The sequence below is a fragment of the Nomascus leucogenys genome, chromosome 2 (assembly GCF_006542625.1).
Source record: "Nomascus leucogenys isolate Asia chromosome 2, Asia_NLE_v1, whole genome shotgun sequence".
NCBI classification, from domain to species: domain Eukaryota; kingdom Metazoa; phylum Chordata; class Mammalia; order Primates; family Hylobatidae; genus Nomascus; species Nomascus leucogenys.
In genome coordinates, this window is record NC_044382.1 from 29017340 (window position 1) to 29027448 (window position 10109).

The following is a 10109-nucleotide window of genomic DNA, read 5'->3' on the forward strand; positions in this document are numbered from 1 at the left end:
GGTCCGTTTCTTGTGTTCAATCTTGTATCCAGGGTTGGTTCAGCCCCACCCAAATTACATGGAGTGAGCATAAAGAGTTCCCTAAATAAAAATAAGGGCCCTGTTTCTGGGAGAAGAGATGGAGGACAAGCCAAACAAAACTGAGGCGTCCTCAATTTGCCCATGTGTGAGACACCCTCTTGCCATTGGTACCTGGAGCCAGGCTGTTCTTGGGCACCTGAACATCCGTGTTCAGTTCTGCTGCAGCCCCCACAGGCTTGGTCCTTGGGAAGGGGAGTCTTCCAGCACTGGGTAGCAGGCAGGAGTCGCCTCCCCCACAGAGAGCAGTGACACCCCAGATGGTGCTTGCTGAAAAGGCAGTTCTAGGGAGTAGCAGGCACAGGTGGTGCTGCACAAGCCCCTAGCTAGATTCCCCTAATGTCCTTCAAGAGAGGCTGTAAAAGGAGAAAAAGAAAATCAGAGACTTTATGAGGGTAGGGGAATGAGGACAGGCTAAAAGACTACGACTCCTCAACCACAGTGGCTGCCGACCCTGGGGAGCTGATGGCCCTGGGCTAGGAGGCGTTAGGGACTATGTCCCTGCTCTGCCACTCTGGCCCTCCCTTCACCCCAGGACATCCCACTGCACCCCAGCCCACTCTGAACTGTGCATTCCTGTGAGCGCACTCCCTCACTCCCTCACTCTTGACACACACATCTCCCAGCCCTCGCACTCATTCAACCAGCTTAGGGCCTACAGAGGGCCATGCTCCATGCCGGGAGCTACCGTGGCTCTCCAGGAAGAGCCTACCTCATGGAACCTCATGGAACACACAACTCAGGAAAGTGCAACGAGGGCCATGTTTTATGAATGCACTCTTTATTTTTATTGCATTTTTATTGCATTAAGTCATACATTAAGTGATTCTCCTTGTAAACTATTCCAATCATATATTTACTACTGAAGCCACTTAACTCCCCTCTCCCCAGCCAGGCCCCTCCCTCAAAGTAAGTAACCTGTTATCCATTTGATGGATAGCTGTTGAAATATTTTTCTACATGTATACATCCTAATATGTTCACATGCAGGAATATATAGCTTTAGTTTTGCTGATATCTTTTGAACAGGTCTGAAAGGGTACCCAGTGAGAAGCCTCCCTCTTACCTCATCCCTCAGCTGTCCCTTCCTCTCCCAGAGCAGCCAGCCAGGTCACCAGTTTCCAGTGTTTCCTTCCAGCTAGGCTAGGCCAGGAGTCAGCAAACTTTGTCTGTAAAGGGCCAGATCGTAAATACTTCAGGCTTTGCAGGCTTATGGTCTCTGCCCCAACTGCTTAACTCTGCCATTGTATTGCAAAGGCAGCCATAGACAATATATAAATGAATGAACATGACTGTATGCCAATAAAACTTTATTTATAGACAGAGAAATTTGAATGTCATATCATTTTCAAGTGTCAGGAAATATTCTTCTTCTTTAGTTTTTGAACTACTTAAAAATCTAAGCACCATTCTTAGCTCCCTGCTGTACCAAGACAGGTGGCAGACTGGATTTGACATGTGAACTGCAGCTTGCCGACCCCTGGTCTGTGCATATGAAAATCAAGTAGGGATGGACGTTCTTTCCCCTCTTTTTTCCGTGAGGGGAACATGCTATGCTAAAGTGCTTTTCTCACTTTGCAATGTATCTTAGAGATCATGCCACATGAGTTCATAAAAAGGTCGTCGTTTTTGCCTTTGGCATAACATTACATTGTATTCCATAGTAGTATATTTTGCCATAATTTCCTTAGCCAGTCATTTCCTTATGGGTATTAGGCTATTTCCTTCAGCTACTTAAAAACAATATTTCATTGAAAACATTGTACGTATTCGTATATGTTTTTATAAGACTTTATTGAGATATAGTTAATGTACCACCTAATTCACCCCTTTTAAGTGTATATTTCAATGGTTTTTAGTATATTTAGAGAGTTGTACAACCAATTTCACAATAAATTTTAAAACATTTTAATTACTCCGGAAAGAGATTCCACACCCCTTAGCTCTCATCTTTCAGTCCCGTCCACCCCTTCCAGCTCAAGGCAACCACTATTTTCTGTCTCTATGGATTTGCTTATTTTGGACATTCATGTAAATGGAATCATACAATACGTGGTATTTGTGAATGGCTTTGTTGATTTTGCATGAACTTGTTAAGACTTGTCCACGTTGTAGCATGCATCAGTACTTCATTCCTTTTGATTGCAGAATAATATTCCATTGGATGGCTATACAGTATTTTATTTATCCATTCACCAGTTCTTGGGTTATTATAATAATGCTGCTATGAACATTCATGTATGAATTTTTGTATGAAAACATGTTTTTATTTCTGTTGGTTACATACCTAGGAGTGGAATTGCTGGATCACATGGCCATTCTATGTTTAACCATTTGAGGAACTGTCAGACTATTTTGCAAGTGGCTGCACCATTTTACATTCCCATTTGCAGTATATGAGGGTTCCAATTTCCCCACATCCTCACCAACATTTGTCTTTATGTTTTGTTTTGGTTTTCTTAGACAGAGTCTTGCTCTGTCACCCAGGCTGGAATGCAGAGGTTGATCATAGCTCACTGCAGCCTTGATCGCCCAGGCTCAAGATATCCTCCCGCTTCAGCCTCCCTAGTAACTGGAACTACAGGTGTGTGCCACCACACCTGGCTAATTTTTAAAAATTATTTGTAGAGACAGGGTTTCCTTATGTTGCCCAGGCTGGTCTCAACCTCCTGAGCTCAAGTGATCCTCCCACCTTGGCCTCCCAAACTGTTGGGATTACAGGTGTGAGCCACTGAGCCTGGCCTCTTTTTTAAAAAAATTATTATGATACCTATTCCAATAGGTATGAAGCAGTATCTCATAGTGGTATGGGGGAGGATGTGGCGGGGGTGGGTGGGTAGGGGTGTGTGTGTGTGTTTAACCAAATATATTCTTTTTTTTTTTTTTTCTTTTTTTGAGGTGGAGTTTTGCTCTTGTTGCCTAGGCTGGAGTGCAATAGCACGATCTCGGCTCACCGCAACCTCCACCTCCCGGGTTCAAGCAACTCTCCTGCCTCAGCCTCCCAAGTAGCTGGGGTTACAGACATGCACCACACGCCTGGGTAATTTTGTATTTTTAGTAGACACGGGGTTTCTTCGTGTTGGTCAGGCTGGTCTTGAACTCCCAACCTCAGGTGATCTGCCCACCTTGGCCTCCCAAAATTCTGGGGTTACAGGCATGAGCCACTGCACCAGGTTTTTTTGTTTGTTTGTTTTTGTTTTTTAGACGGAGTCTCACTCTGTCGCCCAGGTTGGAGTACAGTGACGTGATCCTTGGCTCACTGCAACCTCCGCCTCCCAGGTTCATGTGATTCTTGTGCCTCAGCCTCCTGAGTAGCTGGGATTACAGGCGCACACCACCAGGCCTGGCTAATTTTTTGTATTTCTTTTAGTAGAGACGGGGTTTCACCATGTTGCCCAGGCTGGTCTCAAACTCCTGAGCTCAGGCAATCCACCCGCCTCGGCCTCCCAAAGTGCTAGGATTACAGGTGTGAGTCACCATGCCCGACCTAACCAAATATATTCTGAGAGTTGCTTTTTAAAAAGTATATATCTTGGAAATTTGTTTGTGTCATTATATGGGGATCTTCTTTGTGCTTGTTAAATGCTGCAAAGTGCCAGAGCATGAATATAGCCCAGTTTAGCCATTCCCTAATGAATGCTATCTTGGCTATCTCCAAAAAAATACATACAACACACAACACACCAATGAACATTCTTATTTTGCTTCCTTGTGCATAGAAAGCGTTTCTTGAAGATAGTCTTAGAAGTGGAATTGCTGGATTAAAGAGTTATGTACTTAAAAATTTTGGGGGAGTTTATAATCTATCCTCTGAAAAAGCTGTGCCAGTTTACACTCTACCAGTAGTGTATGAAAGGGCTCATTTCACCACATCTATGCCAGCCCTGGATATTAACCCTTTCATTGGTGGCAAAAAGCATTTTGTCTTAATTTGCATTTCCCTGATCAACCTGAGGCTGAGTACGGGGCCATGTCCCCACCCATGGCACTCCTCCTTGGCACTAGGGTGTTGCCCCTTCACTTCTGTGTCTTCCATGGTACCCAGCACAAAACTGAATGTAGTAGGCACTGATCAATGTTGATGGAGTCGGGGCACTGTGATTTTTGCATCCTATCTGATGAAAATATGGTCTGAGACTCTACAAAATTCTGCAGTGTCTTTTTAGTCCTCCAAGATTTAATTGCAACTGTTAGACCTTCTGTCTGAGCTGTATTGTCTTCTAAGCCTTGAAAAAAAAAAATTAGGAACCCTCGACTGGTCTAAGGAGTAATTCTTTAGTAATCAGCAGACTGACTATGACACCTGGTCAGGATGGACCATGGGAGTATTTCAAATTAGGTCCTGGGATCCCAGAAAGCAGAACTGCTGGAAACTTCCTGATAACATTACCCAGATGGATGATCCAGAAATGAAAAAGACCTTAGGGGCCAATTAAAGCCCTTCCATTGTACGGAAAGGAAGACTGAGACCCCAGCTAGAAAGGCCCCAGCTAGAGAAATGACCTGTTCCAGGTCATGTAGCTAAGTAGGAGTGGGGCTGTGAGTGCAGCCCAGGTTCTGATCTCAGGCTAGTGCTCTTTCTTCAAAACGTGTAGAGGCTGGACACGGTGGCTCACACCTGTAATCTCAGCACTTAGGGAGGCCAAGGTGGGTGGATCACGAGGTCAGGAGATCGAGACCATCCTGGCTAATACAGTGAAACCCTGTCTCTACTAAAAATACAAAAAATTAGCCGGGCATGGTGGCGGGCGCCTGTAGTCCCAGCTACTCGGGAGGCTGAGGCAGGAGAATGGTGTGAACCCAGGAGGCGGAGCTTGCAGTGAGCCAAGATTGCACCACTGCACTCCAGCCTGGGCGACAGAGCGAGACTCCGTCTCAAAACACAAACAAACAAAAAAATGTGTGGAATCAGAGGAGTCACCTCTAAACTCCTCCGCAAGCCCCCTCTACTCCTAACTAGAGAGCATGCCTTTTCCCAGAAGCCAACACAGAGCAGGAATAAAGGTTTTCAAAACAGCCCAGGATTCAAATCCTAGCTCAGCCACCAGCGTCTAGTTAATGTACCCTCTGATCCTCGGTATCTTCCTCTTTGATATTTAATATTACCTACTTCACAGGATTATATTCCTATTTAAGATTACCTACCTCGCAGGGTCATGTGGGTTTAAATAAGATAAACACATTGTCTGATATATACTTGTAGTAAGCACTCGGTTGTGGCTATTATTTTTTTCCTCTAGTTCTTCTCCTCTTGGCTGAATCAGCTGTGTGGGTATAAAGACTGATTTGCCATAAGGTAGGAAATTCCAGGTTCAAATTCCACAGAGTTCAGTGGATTAGATGTCCCTGGCTTTGTCTCTTCATTTGCCTTGGCTTGAGTTGCTATCTTCCAAGTCGTTCCTTTAATAAACCGTCATTCTCAGCAGAGGGACCATCCACTTCCTTGTTTATCGCCACTTCATAAGTTAGAAATAGTTGAGAACAAGAGTTTGGTTGAGCTCAGTTGTTTTTTCAAATTGGGCTTCCATTAGAATCACTTGGGGCAACATTTTTAAAAGCATCAGGTCAGCGTGTTGGCTCACGCCTGTAATCCCAATGCCTTAGGAGGCCAGGGCAGGAGGATTGCTTGAAGCAGGAGTTTGAGACTAGCCCAGGTAGTCTACAAAAATAAAAATTAAAAAAATTAGCCTGGCATGGTGGCATGCACCTGTGGTCCCAGCTGCTCAGGAGGTGGAAGGATAGCTTGAGCCCAGGAGTTTGAGCTAAGATTGCACCACTGTACTCCAGCCTGGGCAATAGAGTGAGACTTTGTCTCAAAAAAACAAAAACAAAAACAAACAAACAAACAAAATGCTAATGACTGGATCTGGTCCCCTTCCTTTTCCTGATAAAATTCGTTGAGAGAGTGGGGCCCACTCTCAACCCAGGTGATTCTGATGGAAGCAGGGGCAAGATCCACTGGTTTCCCCTAGTGTTTTTCAAACTTTAGCATGCATCAGAATTGCCTGTAGGGCTTGACCTGTGCATTTGCATTTCTAACAAGCTCCCATATGATGATAGTGATGAGGCTGCTGCCAATCTGGGGAGCACACTTCACTGACACAGATGGACATGAACCTGAGTGGACCTCTGTGGGCTGTTTCCTTCCCAACATCCTGTCCCCAGCTGGTAGCAGCTCCTGATGTGCCTTTGGAGAACTGCCCCTCCTCAACCCTTAGACCAAAACATGTAAGTGACACTCATCCACCTCTTAACTTCAGAGGCAGGCACATGGGCTAGGTCTGGCCAATCAATAGAATCTATACCCCGGCTCCACTTAGTGATCCGGTCAGCGATGGGCATGTCACTTCATATAGTCCAGTGAGAGTCAAGGCTGGGACTTCTGCTGGAGCCCTTGGGAAGAGGTGTTAATTTGGCAAGGTGTGAACCTGACACTGCTGGTGGCCACGCTGCATTTGTCTAGGAAGAGCCTGCCTGAAGGCAAAACAGGCAAAGGAAAACAGAAGAGACTAAGAGAGACCGAGTTTTGATGACAGCCTCTTATTCCCAGGATCCAGCCAAGCCTGAGTCTAGATCTAAATTTTTCAGGTGCATGAGCCAATAAATTCCTTTTTTACTTAAGCCAGTTTGAGGTGGATTTTTCTCATATGCAGCTCAGAGAGCACTGACAATGTGGTACATCTCCAGCGCCTTTTCACCCAGAGAGTGTGATTCCAGCTTCTCCCCTGGATGCTGCTTCCATCGGGCAACGACCTTCAACAAGTCCCCAGAACTGAGCAGCAGAACTCTGAAAGGTCACTTAGTCCCATCCCCTCCTTGTTTATATGGGAAGACCCAGGGCCCAAGAGAGGCAAGGACTTGCCTGGAGTCTTGCATACAACAGAGCCAACTGTGATATCAGCCCTGGCTCTGTCAATAAATACACCCATACCAGAAGGGTGATAACAGCAGAGGCAGTGCCAGAATACCAGTCAAGTCTCCTTCTCAAGGACAGTCCCTGCAGGGACAGGAGCTCACTTCTTTAGCATGAAAAAGGGTCTTATTGACCTTTTCTCAATGCCTCAGTTTCTCTAATTACAATTAAAGAAACACACTCATAAATGTTGTTACTCTTAATCATAAACGGAGTGTACAGACATGGCAAAAAAAAATTTCAAGGGACACAGATGAACAAAAAGGGAAAATGAAACCCTCCAATAATCTCAGCACCCTGGCTAACACTGCTAACATTTTGGAGTTTTGCATATTCTCTCTCTCTCTCTCTGTGTGTGTGTGTGTGTGTGTGTGTGTGTGTGTGTGTGTAGATTTGCCTTGGGCGAGGGACCCAAACTATCCTCCTGAAGAATAATTGGGGCACATCGTTTTTTGTTTTTTGAGACAGAGTCTCTCACTCTGTCACCCAGGCTCGAGTGCAGTGGCACAATCTCCACTCACTGCAACCTCCACCTCCCGGGTTCAAGCAATTCTCCTGCCTCAGCCTCCTGAGTAGCTGGGATTACAAGCGTGCCACCACGCCCAGCTAATTTTTATATTTTTAGTAGAGATGGGTTTCACCATGTTGGCCAGGCTGGTCTTGAACTCCTGACCTCAAGTAATCCGCCTGCCTTGGCCTCCCAAAGTGCTGGGATTACAAGCATGAGCCACCATGGCCAGCCCAAAAGGTACATCTTAAAGGTGAGAAAGGAAGAGACCTCTGATTCTCTGGGGTTTGTCAGACAGGGTTCTGCAAGCACCAGAAACTAAAGAGATGGGGTGTTGTTTTTGTTTGAAGACCAATGGAAATTTACAAAATTGATGAAAGACTAGAAGAGCAGACGCAGGTTAGCAGAAATTAAGGAAACTCTGAAGAGCCAAGAAGCAGGAAGCAGGAAGCAGGAAAAGCAGTCACTGCCTTGAACAGGGACATAGGTCAGGATGCTGTAAACGGCCCCTCCACAACTGCTATTGCTACAAAGACAATGGCCAGAAACCATTCCCCTCTCCTTGCAGAGTCAAAGTCCTTGGAAATAGCATTTTAAATAAAGCATTTCCCACTGATTTGCCCAGGAGGTGAGGAGAGGAAGGATCTGACTCCTTTGCCTTCAACTGGAGGAGGCTAGCGGTGGGAGGCAGGAGCCAAGAATGATCCCTTTCCCAAGGCAGTGGGGAGAGAAGACACTTTCCCTTAATGGAACTGGGGTGTTTACTGGAGGAGGAACAGTGCTCTACAGCCCCAAACCAAGAACTGCCCACTAGTGCAGCCTAGAAAGAGCAAGAGCTTGGGAGGCTGCTGCTTCTAGGAAGAGTTTGTAACTGAGCCTGGAAACTGGTCGCAACCTGGCTACCCTAGCACACTGTTGGTAAATGTGTAAACAATTGTATTTGAGCGTGTATATAAATAAATAAAGAGCTGTAACACTAGATGTTCAGTGTGTAATGGAGTGACCATAGCTATGTGGGACATGTCTTTTCCCTATCCCAAAGCCCCCGGAGTAACAAATGGAGAACCAGCCAAACGAAGCATGCCTGGATCAATAAAGCGGGTTTCTATAGTGGGGTATAGACTGCACCTGGGCCTGGGCCTGCAGGTGTTAGCTTCCAGGCTCCTGCAGACGTGGTCGCAGGGGACTGCCTCTAGGCAACAGAGTAGCTTCTTTTCAACAGTGCCCTCATGTGGCAGTGCCAGAAACTGCAGGGCACCTAATGATGAGGCTTCCCAGGTTTTTGTCATTCGAGATATGGGAACTAGCAGTGCCCCTTTGGACTAAGTAACTATCCTAGACATCCTAAGAGGGAGAGTCTCAACTAGGGAAGAGAGTCGTTTTCAGAAAAGGTGGGCCAGATGTGGTGGGTCAAGCCTGTAATCCCACCAACTCAGGAGGCTGTGGTGGGAGGCTGAGGTGGGAGGACTGCTTGAGGCCAGGAGTTCAAGACGAACCTGGGCAACATAGTAAGCCTCTCATCTCTAATAAATAAATAATAATAATTAAAATAAAGAAGAGGTGGGAGAGAGGCTCAAGTCATTAAATTTTAGTAATAAAAAATCATGGGGCAAAGCATCCTTCTATGTGAAAACCGATTCACCAAAATTGTTTGGGTGCCAATCTTCTACTCTCGGCCCTTGAGTCCATCTCATAATTTTCCATCATGCTTGACCATGGGAATATCATGCACCTGCTTGTCCACTGCCTTGCTCAAGTTCAAATATACTAGGTCACTGTTACTTCCTTGTTAAAGAGGGAGTTTAGGGACTCAGTAATTGAAGGGAAGAGGGTAAACAAAATCTCTGCCCTTCAGCATCCACTTTGATCCTGGACATGGTTTGTAGGAGACTCCCACTGAACTGGAAGTCAGTAGTCTTGATCCTTGGTCCCAACTTGGCCATTTACCTGCTGCGCAATCTTGAGCAAGTTGCTGAAGCTCTCCGAGCTCCTCATCCCTCCTCAGGCAAAGAACCTCTGCATTGCTCACACCAGCGGCCTGCTTTGAATGAAGTTAAGGCTGTAAAAACCTAGAAAGGACAAAGTAGGTAAGTATTAACAATAAATAATGTGGGGAGGCTTTTTACTGCAATAATGCCTTTTCTGTGTCTGCAGAGTTGGAGAATGAAATACGGTTCTGGGTCAGAAAAAAACAGCTCTTAAAGGATCTCTTTCTGTGTGTGTGGTGTGTGTGTGTGTGTGGGGGGTGTGGTGTGTGTGTGAGAGTATGGTGTGTGTGTGGAGTGTGTGGGATGTGTGTGTGTGTGGTGTGTGGTGTGTGCGTGGTGTGTGGTGTGTGCGTGGAGTGTGTGGGATGTGTGTGTGTGGTGTGTGGTGGTGTGTGGTGTGTGTGGTGTGTGTAGTGTGTGGTGTGTGGTGTGTGTGTGGTGTGTGTGGTGTATGTGGTGTGGTGTGTGTGTGGTGTGTGGTGTGTGTGGTGTGTGTGTGGTGTGTGTGTGTGGTGTGTGGTGTGTGTGGTGTGTGTGGTGTGGTGTGTGTGGTGTGTGTGTGTGTGGTGTGTGGTGTGTGGTGGTGTGGTGTGGTGGTGTGTGTGGTGTGTGTGTGGTGTGT

The 10109-nt window shown here is 46.1% G+C and overlaps 1 long non-coding RNA gene across 1 annotated transcript; it reads right to left on the minus strand.

Annotated features, from left to right (window-relative positions):
- Window positions 1–261: 261 nt before the first annotated feature.
- Window positions 262–9584, minus strand: LOC115837266. The gene is made up of 3 exons (XR_004032321.1): window positions 9447–9584; window positions 1145–1247; window positions 262–434 (listed from the first exon to the last, which is right to left on the minus strand). It is a non-coding gene; the product is annotated as an uncharacterized LOC115837266 (long non-coding RNA).
- Window positions 9585–10109: the final 525 nt, after the last annotated feature.